At 40.6% G+C, this 25322-nt stretch overlaps 1 pseudogene; it reads left to right on the top strand.

Annotated features, from left to right (window-relative positions):
* Positions 1-23252, top strand: part of LOC119144550 — a 149225-nt pseudogene extending 125973 nt beyond the window's left edge.
* Positions 23253-25322: the final 2070 nt, after the last annotated feature.

Genomic DNA, 25322 nt, shown 5'->3' with positions numbered 1-25322 from the left:
TGTGCTACAGGATATTGCCCAAAGTTTAAGCTCTGTCTTCAAGAAAAGAAAAGAGAGGAGAAGGAATAATTTTTATTCACTTGTTTCAAAGGCTTTTGGAGAAAGCCAGTATGGAAGGCTTTACACAAAGGGAGCCCAGATAGGGTAGGATCGCCAGTTTTGCTACCTAACAGCTTGACCCAGGCGATACAAGTTTGGGCCCCAGTCCAGGTCACGGTGAATTAAGGGTCCACAGCAGAAAAAACCTTCTTCAGTAAGCGCTAATTTCTCCCTCCTTCCTCTCCCTTTACCACACACGCTTCTCTTCACAACTGCAGCGAACAGCCGAACGTGCTGAGTTGGCAAAGGAGCGTTTATTCTTCTCTCGCCCTTGATACGTGGTTCCTTCCATGCCCCTCTGTGGGACTTGGGGAATAACCCGTCTGAGGCACACCGGTGGTCTTTCTGCCCGTGCTGTGTCCAGTCTGAGACAGGCAGAACTGGTCTAGGCTGTCAGCCACCTCGTGCCTGTGTTAAATAAAAGTGCAGAAAGAAATGAAGAAGAGGAGAATATTAAAGAAAAGGAGATTTTCCAGAAAGACGCCTGGGAGAACTGAGCATGGCAGGGTGATGGCAGCGGGGCTCTGTCTCCAGCTGACCCCCAGCTGCCTATAACAGTTCTTATGTAACCTTGTCTTCCCCTCAGAGCTGTATGGTATAATGGATTTCTTTAAATTAATAATGCGTAAAAGGAGATTTACACCGCAGTGCTAAAATATTGTCTTTGCCTTTTATTCATGCATTTGTCACTGTAATCTCTAATAGAGGTGTTCAGTGGGGGGGATAAATAATGAAGGGTAAAAAACACTGTCATAATCCAGAACCATTTGCAAATTCATCACCAATATTCTTTTGGAAGCAGAGACAGAGGGAAATGAAAAATATATACTGGTGCTAATATATCTCACTGATTTCCATCTCCCATTTATTCAGAGAACCTACTTTGAGCTATGATAGAATGTGAATCCTAGAAATTGCCATTCCTTTTTAAAGACGAGACTAAGGCTGCTACTGAGCCTCTCAAGCTACAGATTAAATATCGTCAATGCATACTAAGTAAATGTGCTTTATAGTCAGACATAATACACTTACCTTGCATTTTTTGATTAATTAGGGTTTAAGTTATCATGTACAAAACAGTAAGGAAGTTGTAGCGATTCTTTAGCATTTAAGCTGTTGTGGAAGCTTTTTATGACATGTTTAAAAAGTCAAGAAAATGAAAGCAAGTATTTTAAAGCAGAAATCTTGTAAAGAATTTTTTATTCATTATTAAAAGTAAGAATGACTGAAATAAGTTGGAAGAGCTGTCCTGAAGCAGATGCAGTTTCTCATGAAGTTCAGAATCCTTTAACCTTCATAAAAATTGTTGCAACTCCAGAATTTTGAAATTGTGTTCTTGGGACAAAAAAAAATAAATGTTATTGCACAAGAGCTTCCCTTGTCATATTCCCTGACCATCTAAGCCTGTGAATTATTACAAAATTTAGAGGGTGAAGACTTTTTTTTCTTTGTTGTTTGTTGTTAGACAGGGGTTATTTGGGTAATGTTGGGATATAGCATAGTGTGCTTATACATTAAGTTAAAAGTAAACATGGGATATTTTATACCTTTTACTGGAGCCTTTATGATTGCCCTGGTACCAAACGGGATAGCTTGATCAAACGCAAATTGGGTTCAACAGTGTTCCTAGCATCCAGACTGCAAAGGGAAGTGACTGAGGGCGAAGGAACTGAAAGAACAGGCTCAGCTGGTCGGAGGGGGTTCCCTTATCAGTAGATAACGGGCAGTATTGTTGCCGCTCTGATCTCTCAGCAAAGCCAAGTCTGTGTTTTTATTGACTTTATGGATGCTTACATGGCAGCAATGCTGCAACTGGTGTAGAGTGGTAGAAGATGTTCTGGGGTGTGAAAAGTTTGGACCTAATATATATACTAAGGGAGTAAGAGTGTGTTTTGTAGTCTGTGAGCTTAAAAGTTCTGGACTTAATGGAATCTGCTGTTGTATGTGTGACTGCTCCCTGCTGCCAAGCTGGGGCTCCGTTTGAACCAGCAAGCAGAGTGAAAACAGAATGTAGTAGCACTCTGAAAAGGGGGAGAAGATGAAATATATCACAAGATAATAAGAAAATAAACCATTAAAAGGTTCTGTTTGCTATTATCATGTGGTTTTATGTTAATGAAGTTGTTCCAGGCCTGTTTGAGTTTAACTCAAGCAGGGGAATATGAGTAATATGAAAAATATGTGGGGATGAAGACCCTAAGTTAAAAAGTCTGTGAAACATTTAATGTTTTCATTCACCATGCATTTCAGAAGAAGATATAAAGCAGCCAGAAAGTGGTACGGAAAAAACATTAAGCACCAGATTTTCGTTTTTGTGATCTCTAGATCTCTGAATCTGTGTTTACAAAAGGAGGGCAAACTTGACATGGATGCTGGCATGGACAACTGTGGAGATGATCGAATTCAGATTAATGTGCTCAGTTTACACATATTTACGTAAATGCCTTGATGAATCTTAGAATCCAGAAAAGATGACATGAGTGGTAAATTGCCCTCTCTGTAGAGGGTGTCTGTCTAGATTTAAGTAGTGTTGGGTTTTTTTAAACAGGTAATTGATTTATAAAAGAAGAAAAAGGTGTTGGAGGCAGAATTTGGAAAGCAGCTTTGGTCAGAAAAGTGGAAAATCACAAAAATGTCCAAACAAGAGACTTGAATATTTTTTTAATAGTGTTTTATTTCAGAAAAGCTAAAAAATTTGAGCTCTGACCTGAAATGACCTAAATTTAAAAAAGGAAAAGAGAGAGCATGCAGGGGCTAAGATGTCCCAGATTTAGAAAAACAGATTCCATTGTGAATTAAGTTGATCTAAATTTTTATTATTATTATTTTTTCAGTTAGTTGAGAACCTTGAAAAAAAACTGCGGTCATTTCATATGCATTGAGCTTTAATTTGTTTTGCTTTGAGAATGAACTAAAAGAATCATGATCCAGGATAGCAAGAATCATATCCACAAATTGATTGGAAAAGGTTTCTTATCTTGTCGGGTGGCAGCAGCAGGCTTTTGCAGCTGTTATCATTTACTGTACGTGAACATCCTAATTCTTGCTCCTCAGTTTTGTAGATCAGTAGGGTCCAGGGCACAGATCTAAGAAACATGGAGGTGCTGTGTTTCAAATAGTGAGCTGAGTTCAGTTGGAAGAGCTCTCAGGAACGGCTAAGACCTGACAAAAATAAAGACGGAGATGCTCATTTCATTGTTCACTGTCTTAGAGCTGTACTGGCTGGTAGTCATGCATCACACCTAGCATTTGGTCAGCCAGAAGAGGTAAGGGGTTTTTGGTGTTTTCTTTTTTTGTGTGCGTGTGTTCTGATTTGGTTTGGGTTTTGTTTGGTTTTGTTTGTTTTTTTAAAGTGCCTTTGCTTTCTGTCTTTGTGCTGGATATAACAAGAGCAGTAAAGCTAGGAACTCTGAATCTACACCTTGCCCCAGGCAAGTGAAAGATGGTCTTTCTCTCTTTCAAAGCCAGACATCTGGTTTCTCAAAGAAAAAATCTTTTAAAAAATCAAAAAGAGACAAAGAACCTACCACTGATTTAAGAAATTAATTTTTTAAAAAATTGTTTCAAAAAGAAAACTTTCTGTAGTAACTTCCATGCATGCAGTATTCTAAATCGACTGCAGAAATAAACAATATGTAACGTAGGAAGAAAGACATGAATGCAAAGGCAGGTGATAAGACAGATTTTCAGGTGAGATATAAAATCACCTATTGAAAGAGGGATAGAATGGGAATTGCCATGAAAAAGGAAAGCAAAAGGAGAGGCTTAGCAGCAAACTAGGTGCAGAGATGGAGTCTGATGAAGTTTGGTGCTGCGCACACTAAGTTTAAACACCAGAAAATACAGAAGATACAAAAAGTGAAATCAATTTATTTATTTAATTAATTTTAAAACGCGATCTTTACAGGGTATAGAGCTTTCTTGAGCATCTGGGAAGAGTTTGTTTTGTTTTGTTTTGTTGTTCTGGGTGGATGATGTTAACATGCAATATTAGAAGACAGTAGCTGTATTTAGTTCTGAATAAAAATAAGATGCTAATTTTGATTGGTGTATTTTCAGTGCATCTGCATGTTTTCCGGAAGGATAAACAGTGAAAAATAACAGTCATTTAGACACCTGGTTGAGAGCATAAGGATTTTTCCTCTTAAGGAGAAAGCTTTAAGTTCCCTTTGGTAGCAGTTAATATTTCAAACAATGTGGGACTATTGCTAGCCAGTCAAAAGCAAAATGTAAAAATATTTTTATCTTAAATATTTTTCTTAATAATAGCTTCAAAGGCAGAAAAATTGCCTGTTCAATTGCAGTTGACTGTTGTACGCTGTGGCCTGGCAAAGTCCAAGCTGTAGAGAAGAGAAGACCTTGCATTTCGGTGGTGTTACTGGGCAGCCTGGAACATGAATCATTTTGCTGTGGTATGTGGCCCAACAAAAGTATTTCTAGCACGAGAAATACAGGAGGAAGAAATGTTGTGTTGTGTAGATCTACTAAAAGATACTAAAAGAGTGGTATCAAGTTTTATAGTAAATCCTTCCGGATTTAGCTATCAAGTCTCAATGAAAATCTTCATAACCAATAGTGGAGGGAGTAACTAGCCTGGGTGCCGATGGGATGAAAATGTGGTGGAATGGAGAGGCAAGCACCAGTTGTGAAGTGGGACAATTAACAGTTTCATCACTCAAACCAGTCATCTCTTGCCTGTGAGTGAGGAGATAGGGATGCTGAATGTAATATTACTGAGGAAGTTGAAGAGACTCATGGTGTGGACCTGTAGGGGAGGGTGTAGTATGGCTGACTGTTTCATTCCCCATCTGTTTCTGTCATGTCCTCTAGCAGTTGTGCTCTCTACGTAACTCAAGGAATCGGACAGGGAGGGAGGAACGGCTCCTGCCTGAGGGAGGTGGGTGCTGGAGGCTGCCCTAGAGAGCCCTGGTTTTGCCGTCATCTTTAAAACCTGGCTGGATTGGCTGGCGCTGGTGAGCTAGTCCTGGAACAGATCACTCCAGACAGGTGTTCAATGCAGCACAAATTTTAGGTAGAATTCTGTTTATTAGCATTAATGCTATTTTTGCCTCCAAACTGAGTCCTTAAAAAATGAAAGGTAGTTGATTGTGTTGTGTATAAGGCCATAGGAACCTTTGCTAATCCAAATGGGTGAAGTCAGCTGTAGAACCAGGGTTAGTGGTTTACACCTAGACCAGTTCATGTTCCTGCTTTGATTTTAAATTCGTAGAAGTTGTACATGGGGCAAAATGGCTTCAGGGTGGAAGAGTATAAATCTGCACAAGGTGGGTACTTGGTGCTGTCAGTAGTGCAGTGAAAATGGCAGCAGATGGGATCCCTTATAGCCCCTGGTTATTACTGTATCAGTGTTGCAGCATTACACAGGAATATCACCTTGCCTTCTGTTTTGCTGAAATGAATTAACTGACAGGAAATCATGGATTTCCGAACCCAGCTTTCCTTACGACATTCCTCGCTGCAAAAGGAGAATTAAACTGGTGAAAGGGAGTAACAAGAAACAGGTTCTAAAATTATTTTATATGGTAAGAGTGAAACATCAACCTGTTTAGTAGCAGTTCCACTGCCTTTAAAAAAGGGTTTAAGAGAAAGATAAACGGTGACTGAGGGAATCAAGAGTGCAGAGAATTGATTAGTAGATGGTGGGTTGCAGTGGAGGCATAATGTCTGTTAGAGGTGGTGATACACTGCAAACACCCCAAGAACTGCTTTATGGCACCGGTCCTCACCGTCTGTGTTACGGCAGCCCTAGTTACAGTGTTTTGCTGTATGTGCTTTTGTAATTGAGGGGGAAGAATCCACTGGGCACTTCTGAAAATTCTCCGTTAAATCCCTTATTAGGTCATGAATGGAAAAAAAGCAGTAAAAACTTTCGAAAGAGATTTTTGGAATTCTCACCATGGTTTTATTATCTTCATAACTTTCAATGGTCTCACTGTTGAAACTGCTTTAGTGGGAGTTATGAACTGATGGTACAGGGCAAGACCGAAAGAATGCAGTTTCTTTGCCACTGCTTGTACAATACAGCAGGAACATTCAAAACTATTGCAAAGAATCATTCTTTTCCCTGTTCTTCCACTACCGCAGAGCATGCGTAAGTCTCCTTCCTCATGCATTCGTACGGGAACTGCATTTCTTCAGATTTCCCTTCTTGGCTGTTTCTGCTGACGCTGTTTTTCAATTTAAAAATTGCAGTCAAATACATGTATTGTTTTGGATTAGTGCAGCACTGTCATAAAGAGCACAAAGACTGTGCCATTTAAAAAACATTACATTTTCAAAAAATTGCAGTGGTTGGGTTTGGTGTGTCTCTCTTCTGAATATTTTGCACAATGTTAAGAAACTTGAAATTAGAAGCCATGTTAAAGCAAAAAAAAAATAAAAATGGGGCTATATGCCAGAAAGCACCGTGGTTTATGCTGACAGTTTCAAAGTGTTTCTAGGCACAAGTGGTGTGTGATCTGGAAGCCAACAGTTTTCAGAGACTGTTATTTTGGAAGTAGGATAGGAGGATTCATTCAATTCCTTATGAAACATGGTTACTTGAAATCTCCGGAGAGAGAGAGGAGAGGCCTTTGGGAATAAGCTTTGATCAAACCAGCTGTATTTCCAAGAATTTCCAAAATTGGCCCCTGTTGCTGTTTTAAGAGGTTACAGTTCCTGCCTTCTCTCTCTCTCTCTCTCGGAAGTTACAGAAGGGATGGCAGAATCTGAGATAGGAAATTTTCTCGTCTAAAGCATTACCTTATATACCGCCACTGCTTTTAGTTTCTGTTAATGTACAAAGCTGCAGACTGCGAGAGAAGGAAATGCTGGTGTGGAAGGTGGGGAGGGGAGGGCAGCTTGGGACAGAAACTTGACATTAGACCGCAGCAAGTCACCGCAGCTGGTTTGGAGGCTTGCTGTGTACCTAGTGAAAGTCAATGGAATAAGCTGTCTGAACCACCTAGGCAATTAAAAAGAAATTAATATGTGATGCTTAAAGTACTTTTGAGTTACATACAGTAGGTGACTTGATGTTTCTCCTTCTTTCCGCCTCTTCTTAGCACCTTTGTGCCTTCCTCAGTTTCCATGTGTAGCTTGCTCCTGCTCCACCGTTACTCTCTGATTTCTTTCTCTATCCCTTTTTTCCCTGCCTCAGCAGCTTAAAAAAAAAAAAAGGGAAAAAAATCCTTTCTTTCCTAGCCCTGTGGCTGTGCTCTCCTTTCCTCTGCTCGTGTCCCAGAGCCGTGCTCGGGTCAGCAGCAAGCTAACGCTTTTGTCAGCGTGATTAATAGCGCTGTGGATTGTCGTTAATTCACTGGCTAATGACTGCAACTCTGGCCGCTCCTGGAGTAATCGGGTGATGTATGTGGGGAGCGCGCACCTCATGGCAGAGGTGAAAATCATTTCGACAAGTCAAATATTGTCACAGGGAACAAATGGCTCTCCCTGTTAATAAAAATTAATGAATTTTTTTTACCACTGGCCTGCTAAATGAAGCTGTGGAGTGACTGAGTGGAGGGGACAAGCTCGGTGGAATTAAGCACTTTATTTGATGGTTAAAACTATAAACATCTTTATTACAGTTGTGATAGGATGTGGCAAGCGTTGGGGATTTTGTTTGTGTTGCAGAGAGGTTTGTTCAGATGCATAGAGGCTTTTTGAAAGTTTGTGTCTGTGTTTGCATTGGGAGGGGGAAGAGAGAGAAAACAAAAGAGGTTTGATCTGGTATAGTGGGGATGAATGGTTAATATTAGTATGTCGTGGCTCCCTCCTTCCCTTTATTCTTTCAAGGTTGTATCCAGAGTGCCCTGGCCGCTCTGGGGCACAGAACTTTGGCAAAGCCACCTCTCTGTGCTTGCCGAGCGCTGCTGGCTAGTGCCTTCCTTTCAGTTCCTTGCCCAATCAAGCCTCCAATTAACACTAGTAATCAAATAACTGTTGACACTTGCTACCAAACCTGGGCATGGAGGGGTCCTCTGGGAGAGGTGGTTCTTGTTCCTGGTGGTTTTTGAGGTTAGGCTGGAGAATGGGGTGAGAGAGGAAGAAATGATATGGCAAAGGCAGTATCCATGAAGAAGTCAGCAGAATTTTTTGATGCTGCAGCAGGAACTGGTACTTGATTACCTGTTAACTAGTGAGCTGCGCCTCGTAGATAATTACAGAAGAGTTTGGCTTGATTTCATGAGGACTTTTGATTCTGTCTGTGCTGGTGAGAAATGCTGGGTCTTCCTGGTGAGGTAATTGCTTCTGTAGAGCATATGACTAATGCAGGGTGCAGCCCAGTGGTACCTCAGAGTCCAGAGAGATGGTGGGAACGCTGCTTGGCATCCTCGTGGTGTTGGCTTTTGGAACCACACTCTGCAGATGCGCTCTGATGGAAGTGATCAGGGAGCTTTGACCAACTTGTTTTTGCTTGCATTACCTGCAGTTTTTATACTCTTGCCAAGCTGACCAATGAAGGACGATTTTGAAAATCCTGGTATTAAGTAGAAAACAAATGTCAAATAACCCTACTATAAGGCCTTATTTGTTTTATGCAGTACGTACGGGAAATCTTTAAGCAATTTCACCATTCTAAAGTCACGTATATGAAGAAAAATACCATTTGACCTGTCAGAGATCTCGCAAGTTATCATATATTTGACTATCAAGGGAGCAGAAAAATGGAGGCATTAGAAAAGGAAAACACTGGGAAGCTTGAAAATAAAAACCAGAAGATCTCAGCGCTGTGCAGGAATGAACATCAAGTGGCCAGGTTCACTTTGCAGACAGGGGCACAGCAACAATCCTGTAGTATTTGTGTGTGTGTGCACATGTGCACGCCGTAGGAAAGGCTGTCTTGCATGCTGCTGCATTTCTTCTGTTTTCTGCACAGATGCTCTGACAGAGGCTGTGTCAGTGAACACAAGAAGAAATATTTATACTACTTAAAGATACATTGCTTTTCACAACAATGTGTGGGTACTGTCTTGAGAGAAGTAAAGGCTTTGTATACTTTTGGGTTGTGCTTCCCTTAATGAACTCTCTTTCCTGTCTGAATTTAATTTTGATGTAAACATGTTTGCTGCATCTAGGAAAATGATCTCAAAAGAAGAACCACAAGAAAGCAGAATGCCATTTCTGCAATTTTAATCCACTTTATGTGAATACAATTTTATGGGTAGCAAAGTTTAGAAATGTGTTTAAATTGCTGAACAGTACTGAAAACTTGCTGCATCAGGGACTGTGACTTGTCCTGTAATTCAGGATGGAGATGCTCTCGTTCAGACCAAACACAAAGCGAAGTCTTGATCGATTGTCACTGTTAAAGGTCTGGTTGGGATGTTTACTCCCATTTCCTATGTGAAGATGCAGTAATATATTGCATAATGAAGCATGGTCCAGCTTTAAGGTTTTTCTTTGAGGTGAAGTGTTTTTCTCTTACGCTGTCAACTATGTGCAGTGCTTCCAAGTGCTGTTAAATGAGGAATTTGATTCCAAACACGATGAGTTTAGAGATTTCTAAAAAAATCCTGCAACGCCTAGTTTATAATTTATACATTGTATTAGAGACCGTGGGGATTGTATAAATGCAGGAGAGCAGCAAACAAGATTTTGCAGCAGCTTCTGCTTTCAAAGTATATTTTATTAGTGTGCTTGAATGCTGGGTTTGGCATATATTTCATAGGAAAATCTACCCTATTTGTCAATGTGAGAGGCAGAATAAATTAAAACTTGATTAACCAATCCCAAATCTGGGTTAAGCATTACTGTGTTGAAAAATTCTTTGTGGTACATAAGGACTGAAGAGCCTGCCTTTTGAAAAGACTTTGAAAATTACAAATTTAAACTTAGTAACTTAGGTAGAAGTCCACTGGTACTTAAATAAACCAATTCTGTATTAAATAAAATACACATTATTTTGGTCTTGTCTGGGACACTGTAGATCCATTAATATTTTTAATAACATATTTGTGAGCTTACACGCAGATATCTAGTTCTAGGAAATTAGACCAAGAACTGTGTGCGTTCAGTTGTAAAAAGTTTCTGATGGGGCTGGTCAATATTTGTTGAATAAATCTTAATTGCTGTGTGGGAGTTTATCAGTATCATTTAATTTCCAACAAGAAAGGGAATTTTTTTAACAAGGCTAAAATATTGGTTGTTCCTTAAAGTTATGCTGAAATATCTTGAAGTGATTTGGCAGCGTTGAACTGAAATATTTTGGAGTGTGTTGTTAAAAAAAAATAATCTTAATTTATGCTTTTCTTCTAATGAAATAAAATTTCAAAGTTGTGTATCATTTTTTATGGGATTGCCATGAGGAGTTTTGAAAGAATGATGTTTCTCCAAGCACTTCTGTATCAGTTCCTTGTGCCACGGATGCTGATGCAGAGGGAGAAGCCCTAGCTGCCCAGCAAAGTGTCACTGGTTCATCTACATACGAACGTGTAACCCGTGTAAGTTAGGCTTTGGATCCCATTCCCAAACTGTTTCACGGAGGTTGACTGCCTCACCTGGTATCAAGGCTCATTGCTTTAGTCATCTTGTACTGCTATAGCTCAGTATTCCATATTGCTACAGTTTGTTGCTTCTGTTGGACTCCTTGGAGGTCCAGGCAGGTCCCTGATGGGGGCTCATGGCAGGATTTGGTTTATGTCTTATTTCCAGAAGAGGGGCCTGGAAGTATAATGTCACTTGGGAAAAGGTTTAAGCTTTCCTACAGCAAATGCTGTTATGGTGGGTCTCCTTAAAAGAACCAGTCTAGCGAAAGAACGGTAAAGCTGTCGAGACTTGGGTTTCTTTTCTCTGTTGTCTTGTGGTTTTTATGGTTTTAATTGTAACTTTAATCGTGCCTTTTACTTGAGGAAGCCCTGTTCTTTTTACTTAGGATCATGGGCCTCTGATAGCCAAAGTCTGCTTATCCAATGTGTTTGAGCCCATTAGCTATCTGTACCACACTTTTTTTTTCTTCTACTTTTTTCTTTTTTTTTTCTTTCGAATATTTTTGTTAGCCTGGACTTTTTATTTGAAGAGAACAGGATTTTCTATTTATTTTTTTAAAAAAGCATCCATACTATTTTTTAACTTAAATCAAGCTGTTGCAATACATATCTCTGAGAGAATTGTTTTCAGTGGGGAATTGGAGCTTCCACAATGCCACGTCTAAATTCTCGTGTGTTTCATTATATGTTTTTTCCATTTATATTATATTCTAATATATTCTTCTGCAGTTATTCTTCCAAAGTGTTTTTTAAACTCCTTGAATGAGATTGAAAGTTGTCAGCTGAGCAGAAGATATTTATTTTCAATTTTATGGTAAATGACTACATGGCTGAATATACCACTTTCAGAGATGGCTGAATTTGCCTCAAATAGTAAATAACATTAGCCAGAGCTTCTCCTTCCTGCCTTGCTCTTAATCACTGCAGTCTCTCCTTTGCCAGAGCAGATTGACCAGTCCTGACATGCATCTCTTTAACGTGGCCATGTGACTGCTAAAATCCAGGAGTTGAAGAGTTAAGGCACAAATAAAATCTCAAGTTCAGACTGTCAGCTTAGATAGTGCTTAGCAAGGGTCGAGGAAAAAAAGCCAGTTGTGATTTAGAAGAAAAACAGTGAGATTTGACCAATTCCATGGAATACCTTTCTTAGCCCCAGGGCAAGTGGAAGTGGTATATTAACCAAGGAATAGAGCAGAGGAGGAAAAAGGCCAAATCACATTTCTTTGAAACAAAGAGGCTTTTTACCAGGAACAAGCCTTGATAAAAATTACAGTGGCATCGCAAGTCATTTCACCCGCTCTGCCTCGGGCTATATTAAAGCAGTGAGGAAATAGGGGATGCAGCAGCCCTGAAATACAAATACAGTAGTCCCGGGAGTGTTTTTACTATAAATAATCCTTTTTAGAATAATGTAGTAGCTTTAAATAGGGCCAGGTGGTGGGTGCAACACCCAAGATTGCTTTGGAAAAGAGCAGAGGGAAGCAGGTTAGCGTACCTCTGCCCAGATGTGGCTACGTGCCCTGCAAAACACCCCATCTGCCTCATGCTTCCACATCTTCCCAGCTTAAAAATAATGTTAATGGATCTGTCAAGCTAAGCCATAAGAATACTGCAGCGTGATTGTGAACGGAGTGGGTATAAAACTACTGCAGAGTTACCTGGTATCGGGAGATTTTCCATTGGAGATCGTGAGATTCCTACAAACATTATCCACTGTTGCCTGACACTCACTCTCAGCTCCTTGGGAAAGTCCTGTAACCCATCTGCCAAATGCTCAGGAAACCTACCTGCTGAGCAGTACCTCTTCACAAAGTGTTCGAGAAGGGTTATATGTACTGTTACATCCCACTGTCATTTGTTGAACTTGCTGTCATTCCTGTCCTATATTTTGCAGAAAAAGTCTAGGAGCACTTTCACAGTCCAAATGACTTGTAAATAGGCTTCAGTGGCAAAAAGCACGAGGATTAAACATATGCTTAGTCCTTTGTCAGGACTTTTTTTTTTTTCTTATCGAGAGGAAAGCCTGACTTTAAAGACCACTTGAGTGAGCAGGAAAAAATGCCCCAAACAGTAGTCTCTGCACTGGTGCTCACAGTGCAAACATTTGTTGAAATGAGGATGTGAAATATTTAGAGGTGAAATAGAGCTCTCTGCAGAGAATGGGATTAGAAAAAGTTGTGTTTCTTACTGTCATTGCTTGCTCCATTAAAATTCCCTTTTTTCATAGTAGTTAAATATTTCTGTAATCCATCGAACATGGTAGCTGGAGGAAAGGTGCTTGGTCCAGGAAAGGAGTTCGGGTTTGTTCCCATAGTATCAGTAACCTGACTCCTCAGCCTAACGGTGGGAAATCTTCGGTAGACCTCTAAGTCAGTCTTTGCTGAGTTTTCCTTGTTTGCATGTTTGAAATCTGACAGGTTGAGTCTCAGCTGGAAGTTGACAGAATGGATTTAGTTAGAGCTGCACCTCGGCCACGAAGGTCAGATGCAAATTTGAGGTTCAGTTGCTGTTGGTTGTGCTTGATTGTTACGATGTTTTTCTCTCCATGAAGCTGCATCATCAGTTTATGGGCAGTTACTGTTAAGAAAAATCAGTGGGTGATTTCTAATTTTAACAGTTGTGAAAAAAGGCCTGACAATATGGTGACAAGGCTGTCTAGATGCCCAGGACACAGAGAAAACACAATTATTTGTGACTTTTGTTGCAGGCCACCATTAGGCTTGGTGGGCTCTAGAGGCAGGTGAAGGATGTGTGGGAGCACTGAAATAAAGCTCAAAGCCGGGCAGGGGCCGGCTGTGAACCCCTCCAGCATTCCATGTGCTTCGAAAGCGAATCCGCAGGGAGTGGGAAAGCCATTTCCAGTTGAGTTTTTGAACACCATCCTCTGCTCCCAGGCACTGTCAAATCTCAGAAAGTTGGCTCCGTGGTTCTAGGAGGGAACCTTCATGGTCTAACCAGAGGTCCCTCTCTGCAGCGCCCTGTCTGTGCTTGGGACAGTGACGTGGGACCGCGGCCAAACCATGCTTTCTGTTGAGGAAAAGTTGGGGGTCGTGAGTAGGAACTGGGGAGCAGCAGCCAAAGCCAGGGTGCTTTCTGTAACAGGTAAAGTGAGCCTGTGCCCCCCCAATGTGGGCAGAATGCTCAGCTCTGGATGCAGAAGCAGGCAGACCTGCTGCTAAGCCCAGGCAGGGCAGCGCTTTGGGGGGTGATGTGCCAGCCCAGCTCCCGACCACCGCACGGCGTGGGGCACCCAGCTCGGAGCCTCTCGGCAAGGTGCAGCCCTCCCAGAGGGGCTCGGCAGCGGTGGAGGTGCAGTGCCGTGTCCTCATCCATCCTCCGTTCTGGCGATCATAAGGTTTGCTGTGATCTGCGCACAGAGACAGTGTGTGTTCTTTCAGCGTGCCCGTTAATGTGGTTGTATAAAAAATCTCCAAAGATAAAAGCGTCAGCTTAACGTTTGACAACCCTTTGTGTGTCCTGTTTGGGGCAGAGCTCGGGCAGCCTCTTCTGTACAAAGAGGAGTTTTCGCACAGATCTTCACTTGACTTTCAGGTCTGGAAAAAACATTCTTGGGTCAAAGTGAAGTTTGAGGTGGCTGCAGATACGTGTCTGTGAATGTTGTGAATCAAACCTCCACTGGTCGTACACAGTTCTAGGGGGACTCAGCTCAGTGACTGGGTGGGATTTATGTTCTGCTAAGAGGTCTTGAGTTTGATTTGGCTTAAGCAACACAGACATTGGGGGGTGGGTCCTTTGGGAACCTCTTTAGCAATAGAACTGTGCATTTGACTTCTGCTGTTCTTAACTAAAAAGTATGTGAGATGATGACTTTCAAAGACTGAATTTTAAAAAACTTGACTAGGCTAATCCATTCAAAAAAATGCAACAAGTTTTACAAAGTTTTTTGCTTTAAAATAGAAAGGGTAGGTGGTAGAAAATAGCTTGAAATAGAAATCTAGAAATGTGGTAAATTTGTGCATATCTGAGTTTAAAAAATACCTATATAGTGTTGTGAGTGTTGAGGAAAATCAGGTTTGTGGAGTGCAGTGTTACTCAGGATGGTAAAAATAGTATGAAGCAATTTGTCACTGTTTTTGCAGAGCTCTGCCGTTTATTGTATGATATAAAATTGGTGAGCTTCACTGGATTTTTTTTTCGGCCAGGGATGGAAAATCCAACTTATATTGTGGCATTAAATGTGTGCCTCTGTGCCTCTGAAAATAGAGCTCTGCTTTTGACACCCACCTCACGGCTCAGTCCTCTGTCCTGCATTGATTCACTGATTCCCTTTTATTCTGTATAGTCTGTTGACACTGTCCCTTTCCTTGCTCTGCCCTCCCTCCTCTCCTCCATGCCTGGGGTATGTTTGTCTGGCTCATGTTAGGAAATATAAATTGTTATCGATTAATATTAATATTTAGCATGTTTGTGAAAATGTCTTTTCCCACTGCTATTAATCTGCTATGTTAATAATGCCAGGACTCCTGTTCTGGACCCTGGGGAACCCACAGTGAGTTGAATGACAATGAGACGGTGACAACAGCCGAAAAGCACTTGGCAAAGATGTGAATTCCAATTGCAAGGTCTCCTTTTGGAGACTTACAAATGCTTTATTCTTGTTCTATGGTTTGACATCCAGGACTGAGAGAAATATCCAGCATCATTTGATAGTTTTTGGAGAGCTAGTCTAACTGCATTTATTTATTTATTCTAAATAGGTAACATTTCTCTTAGCAGAAAATTTATCTTGCAGTCATTTTTAAAGTTCCACTTTACTACATTTCCAGGAAAGAAATTTCTGTAGAATTGGACCATTTCTATAGTTTTATAGATTTTTAAAGGGGAGGTATTTTGTAGCAAAAATAAGCAAGCCACTGAAAAGCAATTATGATTTTTCTTTACGAAGTGGAGCATTTTCTTTAGGCTTTCATCTCTTCCTTTCTGCATTTTTCTGTTACATTATTTCTATAGATTCTTCACAAATGTTTGTTATGACTGTATGTGTAATGCATTGTACATTTCTTGTGACGCTTCATTGGAGCTATTATTTTGTAAATAGTTTAGAGACAGAAATCCCAAAGGCTAATATTTTTTCCAGTGGCTTTAATAATAAGATAGTAGAGCTTTTTTTGCTTAAAAGAACCTACTTTATCTACTGCAGCCAAATATGCATTGAATTAATTTTTTAACATAGCACAATTTGTAGAAATATTGTCTTAAATTCCAATAGAAAACAAAATGCTGAATACAGAGAGATCAGGTGAAGTGTAGTTACTGACAACAACATTCTCTTAAGTTTGATTCTGAAAGGATCTTGTATGGAAATATTTTTGATGCCTGGTTGAACTAGACTTTTACTGGAAATATAATACTGGCATTTAGTGGAGAGTAATTTGGACACTTTCCCTGCTGGTTTTACTAGAGGAAAATGCATATTAAGGAACACATTGAAATACTGTTTCGAGCTTTATTCTTCATTTCTGCCAGCAGAAATCCCTTAATAAAAAAAAACAGTTATATTTTTTTACTTAAAACCGAAGGCACTTTAAATTCTTAATACCTGTTCTTCTTACAGCCAAGTTCTGAAGCAACTGATTTTTTAGGATGTTTATCTAAAAAGACGTCTGATTAACTCTCCTGCTCTGTAGTGAGTCATCATCTGTTCTTACAGCTCACTTCTGATGTAAGGTGTTTCTGTTTCCTTTTGATAAAAGGACTTGAATCTGCTTTGAGAGGTACAGTTACAATCAAGCAGAACAGACCATAAATGGGAAACTTGAAAAATGAATATACAAAGTAAACATGGGAAAGGTGTTATATTTGCAAATAGTTAATTTTTATCATAGTCCTTTTCCTTTTCATTCGTCCTGTCTCCTTCTGCCTCATCCCTCACTGTCTCCATCTCTGAATAACTCTGCAGTTCTTAGTATTCTCCAGGACTAAATTGTTTTTTAATGTATTCCACAGCAGTTCTACATTTGACAGAGGTTCAGGGAAGTTTCAAGTATTACACCCTTAAACATCGATTGCAAAGATGGAGTGATTTGTATGCTAGACTAGGACACCGAAATACAGCAGTAACAGTGAAAGTTTCCTGTTGTGAGAGAAGTGCAAATAGTTTGCTCTTTTCTGAAATGTTACACAGGAGATGTGTTAAAACTTGTGTCTCCTTTGGACTTAATTTCAATGACTTGCATAAATAAAAATTTCTATGAATAGTCCTGGAAATGTGTTTTGCGATGGCATGATTTTTATGGGTTTGTCAGAACAGGTGTTAATTGCTGCAAAGTGACGTGACTGAGGTACAGTGGGATTGGCAAATGGATTTTTGGACAGCTGGATCTGTCAGGACTGTGTTACCTGAGCACTCATTGCCAGGATCCTTTTTACAAAATCAGCATCTTCCGGCTTCTTGAGCATTCCTGAAATACTGTGCTTTGTAGTGTGTAAGTAAAATATAATTGCAGTGCTTTAAGGGAAAATACAGACCAACAGGCTAAAAGAGGTGCATTTGAATGTCTGCTAGAGCTGGGTAAGGAGGGTGTGTGCTGGTGTCACCTCTGATTTAAGGTTAGCAGAATCTGAATCTGAATTTTATATGCACACCTATTTAGTGGAATTTAGCTGGTTGGCTTGGCCATTGGAACAAAGCCAGTAACTTGTGACTTGGCCTATTGCAACTGTGCAACCGTTCTGTCCTGAGCAGGGGATATGAAATACCAGACCTTTACCTGGAACCATTTTGATTGTCCCTAGTTCCTTTGTATTGTAACATTTTGGGTGCTTTCAGATAGTAAAGTTAGAGAGCCTGTGAAAGCCTATGGATGTGCTCTAAAGGAGAAAGAGGCTTACTCCACTGAGAAATATGTCTACAATGTTTTATGTATTAGTGTCATCAGTTATTCAAGGCGCAAGACTTGGGGGGGGGGGGGGGGGGCACGCAGAAATTAGAGCTAACCAAAGGGAAGAAAAATATTATTTCAAGCTGGATATTTCCAGGTACGTTCAGCATCCATGGAGGAAAAAATAGGCATAATCACAGCAATTTATATAGCAGCAGTGCCCATTAAACTAAAAAATTAAGTAGAGGATTGTGTTAGCAGTGTAATTTCTCAAAGGTCACATTGGATCGTGTGGCACTCCTTTGGCACAGGGGCATGTTGGCAAAACCACTTCCCATTTGTGACCACTTCCCTCCCTGTACGTTTATTGCGCGTCTTTTTTCAAGTATGAAACTTGTGAAGATGAAGGGTTTTCATGAATGAATGAAAGAAAAAAAAAAAGACATACTAAACGTTCATTTGAAGCAGAATCTACTTTTCCTCTTGTGGGAGTTAGAGCTGTATGGAACCCTCCGGAGCATGGCTCTGCAGCTGTGTGCAGGAGGGTGCTCTTCGGCACTTCGGCTGGGTTGCTGAATGTGTTGCTCTCTGACCTGCATCCACCAGCAGATGCTGTAGATACCGGTACAGCTTAGTTAGAGGAGAAAGGTTCTTGCAATGAATGGATAGAAGAAATTGTGTGACGGACTTGAGAATCTTAAGTAACTTAGTCTTTACTGTTGTTTCTTTACAGCCATTACAATTAAGTGAATATTGTCTGTGGATGGAGTAGAAGCCATTTTTGTATAGCTGTGAAACATCTCGTGCTTCAGTCCCATCCTTAATGAAACAGCAATAATTCTTGTCACCAGTTTTGGCACTAATTTGCATCCTTTCTGGGGGAAGGAGACCCAAATAATTTAGACTAGCTTCCAGAGATGGTCTTGCACTGAATTTTAGGTCTTTGGCTTACATATGCAAACTCTGTGAGGTGTTACTAACACCAGCTACTCTTTCCTTTACTCTGAAGACTCCCTGTGTGTTGAGGGAAATGTGCCTTTGGAGGTGAACTCTCTTCCCAACAGTCGGTTGCTTTCACCAGTGGAGTGACTGGGAAACCATGCCTAGATGAACTGAATAGTGGAGTCTCGTTGAGGCATGTGTTGGACACCTTGACTTTTTTATTTTGATGCTGGCGTTTGCAAAGCACTCTGCAGAAGACCTGCGTCCTAAAGAACGTGAGCCCATGTGAAATGAGATGCCAGTTCCTGGCGCTGCAAAGTGCTTGAAGTTTGTGGAAACTGGGCTTCATAACCAAGTCCAGACAGATTCAGTCCAAGTAGGGACGAGGTTTCTGATTTTCTATTGTATTTCAGCTGTGGCCATCAGGTGGCAATCTGATCACTAAGATCATTCACTGTTCTGAAGTCACTGTTTGGGTGGGTGCCGTTTGGTGCTTTCGAGTGTCCTGTGTGATTTATAGATGTGTCTTCTAAGTTTTGGTCTGCACCTGGCTGTCAGCTTTCCACCCTGTCCAGGACAGAGAGAGCAGGCAGCAAAGCTCATGCAGAATTCCGAATGGAGTAAGGCAGTGTATAGTACAGGTACTTGTTATAATTTATCTGAAGTAAGTTATAGATGGGCAGCACAATATTCAGAGGTAATGAGCCCTGCCAGTTGTTGGCAGTGGCTAAGCACATACTTGCTTAATGTAAGTATTTGCACTCTTGGCTGGATTAGGCTGTAACATTGATGATTTGTTCCAGCTCTGCTGGTCTACAAATCGGTCATAAACATGACTTTCATTTTGCTGATGAAACATACTGAGTGTACAGCAAATAGAGACAGAATCCTGTCGCCCCAGAGTTAAAAATGTAGGCGGTCTTGTTTTCTGGCAGTGTGAAATATTCTGTGTCTTCTTTCTAATGTAGCACTGTATCTGGTGATTTTTTGTTTGATCGCTTTGTTTTCTTCCCTAGGGAGTGTTTCTAAAGGAAAAGTCATACAGCGTAGGAACCTCGATACGTTCCATGGAGTTGTAAGGGTGGTGGTGACATTCCTCTTTGGGTTGGAAAAGGTGTTTGGGGTCACCCACTGCTCTTCCTCTAGAGTCAGAAAAATGGAAATGAATCCCAGGGAAGTCCTGGCCTAGTGGGTATTTTCTGATGATACCTTTTCTATTATAATAGCCCAAGAACAGACAGTTCTAGACAACGCTACAGTTTTAATACCTGTATGCGCTTCTAAACTTACAGCTCAGAATGAGTTGCAACGTTTGACTAACTGACTAAAAAAACCTTTCAACAACCTAAGGAAAAAGAGTCTGTCAATCTATCACTGCATTGTTTCAGTCTTAGGTATGAAGTCACAATGCTGGGTGCATATTTATATTTTCTACTGTCTTGCTCACATTCTTTTCTGGGGCCAGAGATTCCAGGTTAGCTTCAAAGGCAAAGTGTGAGTTCAGTGGGTGCCTGTAATTCTTCTCCTTGTTGTGTAGAAAATGAAAATACTTGTTTTTTTACACATATTTTGCATTAATATGGACCAATTCAACAAGAGCATCCTCTGACCTGGCAGCATTGTGGACTTCAGCCTGTTGTTACCTTACGCACAAGTAGAAGTGAGGTGTTTCTGTGAACATCCCATTCTGGAGCTGTCTGCCAGATTTGAGCCTGGAAAGTCACCACGTGTCAGCAAACAGCACAGTGCCATGGAATATAACAACAGTGTTAGGGGCTCAGTCCCGTCGTCTCTTTGCTCTGAATATTCCCATTGCTCTCGATGGGAGTTCCAAGTACAGAAGGAATGTGGGATCGGGCCCAGTTTTATATTTATTTCAAGGTCAGTGCTGTTCAAGGCAGATTGTGCTTACTGATCAGACATGAGCAGTCCAATATTAATTCATTCTCGGTGTGTTTGTAAGTGTCCCTAGCGAAGGGGTTGGAGATGCTCTTTGCAATGCCTGTGAGTGTAGAAGGTGCTTAGTCATTTCAGATAAGCAGACATTTCCTTAGCAGAATATAATAATACTCTTAAGAAATGTATTAAAAAACAAATACAAAACCTACACCCCCCCCCCCCGAAATCTAAGGCATTGTTTCTTCTAGCACCATTTCCTTTAACATCAGACTTTCTTTTTCTTTCATTACAGCTGCTAAATAGATTATTCATGAGATCTCTCATCAATACTAAAGCATCACTTTCATTGTTGCAAGAAACTCATTGGTGTCACACAGATTTTAAGCCTGTACCCATATCTGATTATCTGTGGAAATATCCTTTCAATGGGTCTTTTTATTGAGTAATTTTGCTAGTGAGCTTTGAAGGACTAATTTTAGTTTCATGACAATAACAATAAGGTCAAGTTGTATTTCTGTACTGCTTTTCACACAACCAGACATTCCAGAGTATTGAAATACTTGCCATTAGAAGAGGGACAGATGTAGGACAGCATGGTTGTCATCAGTGAATGGCCACATCCCACATGCAGCTCTCGAATAGCAGCCAGCTGATTTGTGTTGAAACTCAGCAGAAAGGAAGATTATTCCTAAACAAGATGTTTCTCTGCTCTTTTTTTTTTTCTTTTTTTTTAAAAAAACCAAACCAACCAGTTGTGTTGCATCTAGAGTAATCCTGAGAAGAGCAGTAAGGTCAGCAACTGGTGCAATAAGCAGCAATGGCAATCTAGAAGATTCCGCCGTGCCATGATTCTAGGCCTATTAGCAATGTGATAACCAGAAATTAGCGAGGTTTAATCAATATTGAAGAAGTAGTGTGAGTAGATGGACTTGTCACAGATGCTTCAGCTCCAATCAAAACTAAACCCCAGCTGCTGAGTTTGCCTAAAATCCCTGGAATAAGCATGAGCTGTGGAGAATATCAGCTAGTGCATCTGTGTGGTTTAGGGGGATCTCTGGAAGCTCTTTCCTAGCAGGGCTTACCGCTTCCGAGGCGGACTCAGAAGGCACGCTGCCCAGAGTTTTGCCCAGTGATGTTCTGGAGAAGGCAGGTAGCAATGATAGGAAGGGTGGATGAGGAGCTGTGCTGTCCGTGCACCCACAACCTCCAGCGGGTCCTGGCCAGATGCAGGCTGGCTGCCCCTTCTGCTGGGCAGCGCACGGAAGGAGCGACAGGTACAGGAGCAGCTCTGATTTTCTTTGAGAGCCCTGGCTGTTAATAAATACTATGTCAGAGCTATTGATCTAAATATTTGATTGTGGTGACGAACCCAGCGTGCATCCACATACCTGTTTGGTGATTCTGCTCACACGGATGCCGTATGGTATCTCTTGTATCAGAACTATCATGACCTGAAAACATTCTGTTTCATTGTCACCACATGCCCGTTGCCAGTCCTTGATAACTGATTTTAGCAACTAAAAAGGCAGGAGGAAAAGATGACCTGTGTTTCATGATTTCTCTTAAAATATGAGGTCAGTCACATACGGGTTCAACTTTGGAGTAAATTAAGTTTAATCAGAACCAGCCTGATTGTCCCATAGAAGAAATAAAATTACCAGTGTTCAGTAGCGAGGTGTCTTTATGCTCTACTTGTATCATTTGAAAATTTTCACAGGTTGTGCTCCAATAAACCTAGTTTTGCTTTTCAACTCAGTTGGAATTCCTATTTCTTAAGTGCAAAAGAGGCTAATCATAGAGTCGAATATAATTTGACTTGCTAATACTAGGAGAGAAAACATTTACAGCAACCACAAGTATTTTCAGGATTATGGAGTATATCATACTTATGAAAGCTTGTTTCTGGCTACATATTTGAGTAAGGAGGGTTGCACTTTTTAGCAGAGGAAACATTTGTAAGCTGTAGCAGGCAGTTCTCTGTATTTCTTAAAAGCTGGAGCAAAAAAATGTTGGCAAAGGAATGAAAATCCTCGTCTTTAGTGAAGTCTGCCACCAGGTTTCTTAGGCATGAACTCAGGAAAATCTTTATTAGGCATAAAAAAAAAAAATAGAGAAGGAGATGTGTCTTTCACACAGAAGGTATATTCTGAGGGTATAGAAGACGTGTAGTATGTATACCTTAAGTTGAGCCTTGCTTTTTCAGCTATTCTTCCCTGATGGTTTCTATTTGGCAGCAAGAACTGTCTTCCATGCTGCAGTGAAAACTGTAATTTTTGTTGGGTGCTGTTTCCCCCCCGATTACATCAGAGGTCGGTCATTAATATGCACTGTGGGAGTCCCTCTCATTTCTGCATGGTCCACAATGAGGCGGTTGTTGGACTTGTTATCATAGTGGAAACTACTGTGCAATGAAAGCACAGTCATGCTGCCTCATGTTTAATTGAGAGATGGCAAATCTGTTCCCAAAATACTTCAACTACTTGTATTGTATGACAAATGTGTTTTTCTTTTCCCCTTCATCTGTTTCCCTCCCCCACTTTTTTCCTTTTTGGATGAAAAAAAAGCTCCGTTTTCGTTACATCTGAATGTTGTAGCTTAGCAATTGACTCCTCTTGGAAAAATCCCCAAACATTATTGCTCTCCAAGTCTACCGTTTTCACCCTTTAAGCTTCCTATCTGTTACGTATTTCAGGCTCCCTGGGACTTGTGGTTACACCACCCCCCCACCCCCTTTTTTCTTTTTTTCCCTTTAGCATGTTGAGAACTGGTTGTGTAACTTGCTTCTCCAGCTTATTTCATGTTCATGCTGCTGTTTGGCATCACCACAGGTGTGTTCTGGTGGGACCTGGTTAGCAGGGATGATGCCCTTATGCCTCTAGCGGGTGAGACTGGCCACATGCGGAAGGCGGCCCTGGGGTACCACCTCTTGTCTGATGGTGTGGGACAGTCAAAAAAGGCCTGGTTCTCCGCTTGTTTACCCTGAATCTTCTTCACCTACCATAGCTCCGATGACTCTTTGTACTAAGAGTTGATGTTACGAAATGCCGGGGCCTACTGAAAGGTGCTTCCAGATCATGCATCACCACTTGTCTGATGGGTGTGCAAGAGAATTACTTTGGGTATCACTCATTTTTTGATCCAGAGCAGTTGTTCAGTCTATTCGTAATTCTCCAATTGCTGAAAATTATTTAACATTAAATTAATGAATTAGACCATCCCTATACCAGCTTTATTCCTGTCAGGTAGAATTTCCAGAATCAGAACTGCAGAGCTCAGCTGATTTTTTGGTCAGTACCCTGCTCAAAGCTCACCTTTTTCCAAGTCAGTTTGTTCATCCATCTCGGTTGCTTGCCACTTCTTTTGCACTGTTCCCTCTCCTAAATCTGCTTTTACATTTCAGTACACCTCTTTTACAAGTTCTGCTCTGAGACTTCCCCACTAGAATAATATTTTCGTGTGTAAGTAAGCAGTGTTTGCAATTCCTTGAGATGCTCTCCCTTTCAACAGATAGGATATCTTTTGTTTAGTGTTGAAAAAGTTGGGTACTAACAAACATCCCATTTTGCTCTGTGAGCTATGGGATTAGAAGGAAATAATAATCCACGCTGAGTTTCAATTAATGGCTGGAATTGTACACTACAAAGTTAATGCACTAGCTGATGGGAATATTTGTCTTTTTGTTAAATCAGGATTAATTTGTGATTTATAACTATGGATTTATTATGGGGTAGCTACAACTAACTTAAATGTAATGTCATGCGAACCATTTTAGCTTTACACAACGAACCATAATTTTCTTACTGACCGGTATTTTGGAATATTACTTAAACATTTTACCCAACTTTCTGTTAAAACTACAGTTTTCTTGCCAGCTGATCCCCCCCCCGCTCCGTATGTGCATGTATTATCGATTGTGCTTCAGATTGATACAAGGCATGTGAACGTGCATCACTCAGTTCAAACAGGGTATTCTAATGTGCTGATGTGGCAAAAAATTTGAAGATGCGTAGTATTTACTTTTTTTGTTTCCTAGTAGCTTTCAGGGAAGATGTCTGAAATTTACTTCTTAATCTCAAACCATTAGAGTAAAAATGCTCTTTGTTAGTTAGAGGGAAATCTCATTAGTGGTCTTTGTGCACTGGAAAGTTGGACCTAAATATGTATGTATATCATGTTTCAGATATAGGAAATAGAAGATACAAGAGCCCAATTCTGATAACTCTATGTTGAAATGATTGATGATGCCTGAAAAACTGTTCACTTAAATACAGCCTATGATGTTAAAATATTATACTTTCTTTGTATGATAAAGATTGTAAAATCTGTAAAAGGTCACGTTTAGCACTAGGAATCCAGAGAGGTAAATGTATCCCAGAGATTAAGCCTGTTGTCTTTAGTAGAGCTCCTTTGATAAATTTATTTGATTTTATATATATAAACTAATTTATATTATTTTATGTATTATATATTACAATATATATTATCTATTATGTATATAAAATATGTATTATATTATTTATAAACTCACTGGGTTTAGCACTTGCTTGGATGATCCTGGCATCCTCTAGCCAGTTCTAATATAGAGAGTTCAAAAAAGTTGTTAAAAACCCACAGATGGTCCAGTCAGGAGTCTTTAAGGGGTTGGAAACACACATTTCAGTGAAAGATATTCTATCCTATGTAGCTCATTCAAGAGGTTAAGAGGTGACATCCTCAGAAATTGAAAAGGGAGAGATGCTGAATGCGGAAGGTAAAAAGGAGGCAGACGGCTTGGCAGGGAGAGAGGAGACAAAGGGGCTTCTAATTCTCCATTAGCACTTGCTGTTGAACTGTGTGCTTCGTGGGGGGGGGTGGGTGTTGTACAAGCCCTTTCCCCTTAACGGTTATTGCTACTGGGCAGGAGCCTCACAGTGCGGTGTGACGGTGGGGCGGCGTACCAAGGCTTGCTGGCCATTGCTGGGAGATCTTAAAGCAGGGCATTTTTTCAGCCTCAAACATAAGCAACGTACCACCTTTTGATCTTGAAGATGGAAATAATTCAGAGGAGTCCCGT

Source organism: Falco rusticolus, chromosome 3 (genome assembly GCF_015220075.1).
Source record: "Falco rusticolus isolate bFalRus1 chromosome 3, bFalRus1.pri, whole genome shotgun sequence".
Taxonomy (NCBI): domain Eukaryota; kingdom Metazoa; phylum Chordata; class Aves; order Falconiformes; family Falconidae; genus Falco; species Falco rusticolus.
Note: the sequence above shows the minus strand (reverse complement) of the source record. Positions and strands in the feature narration are given on the sequence as shown.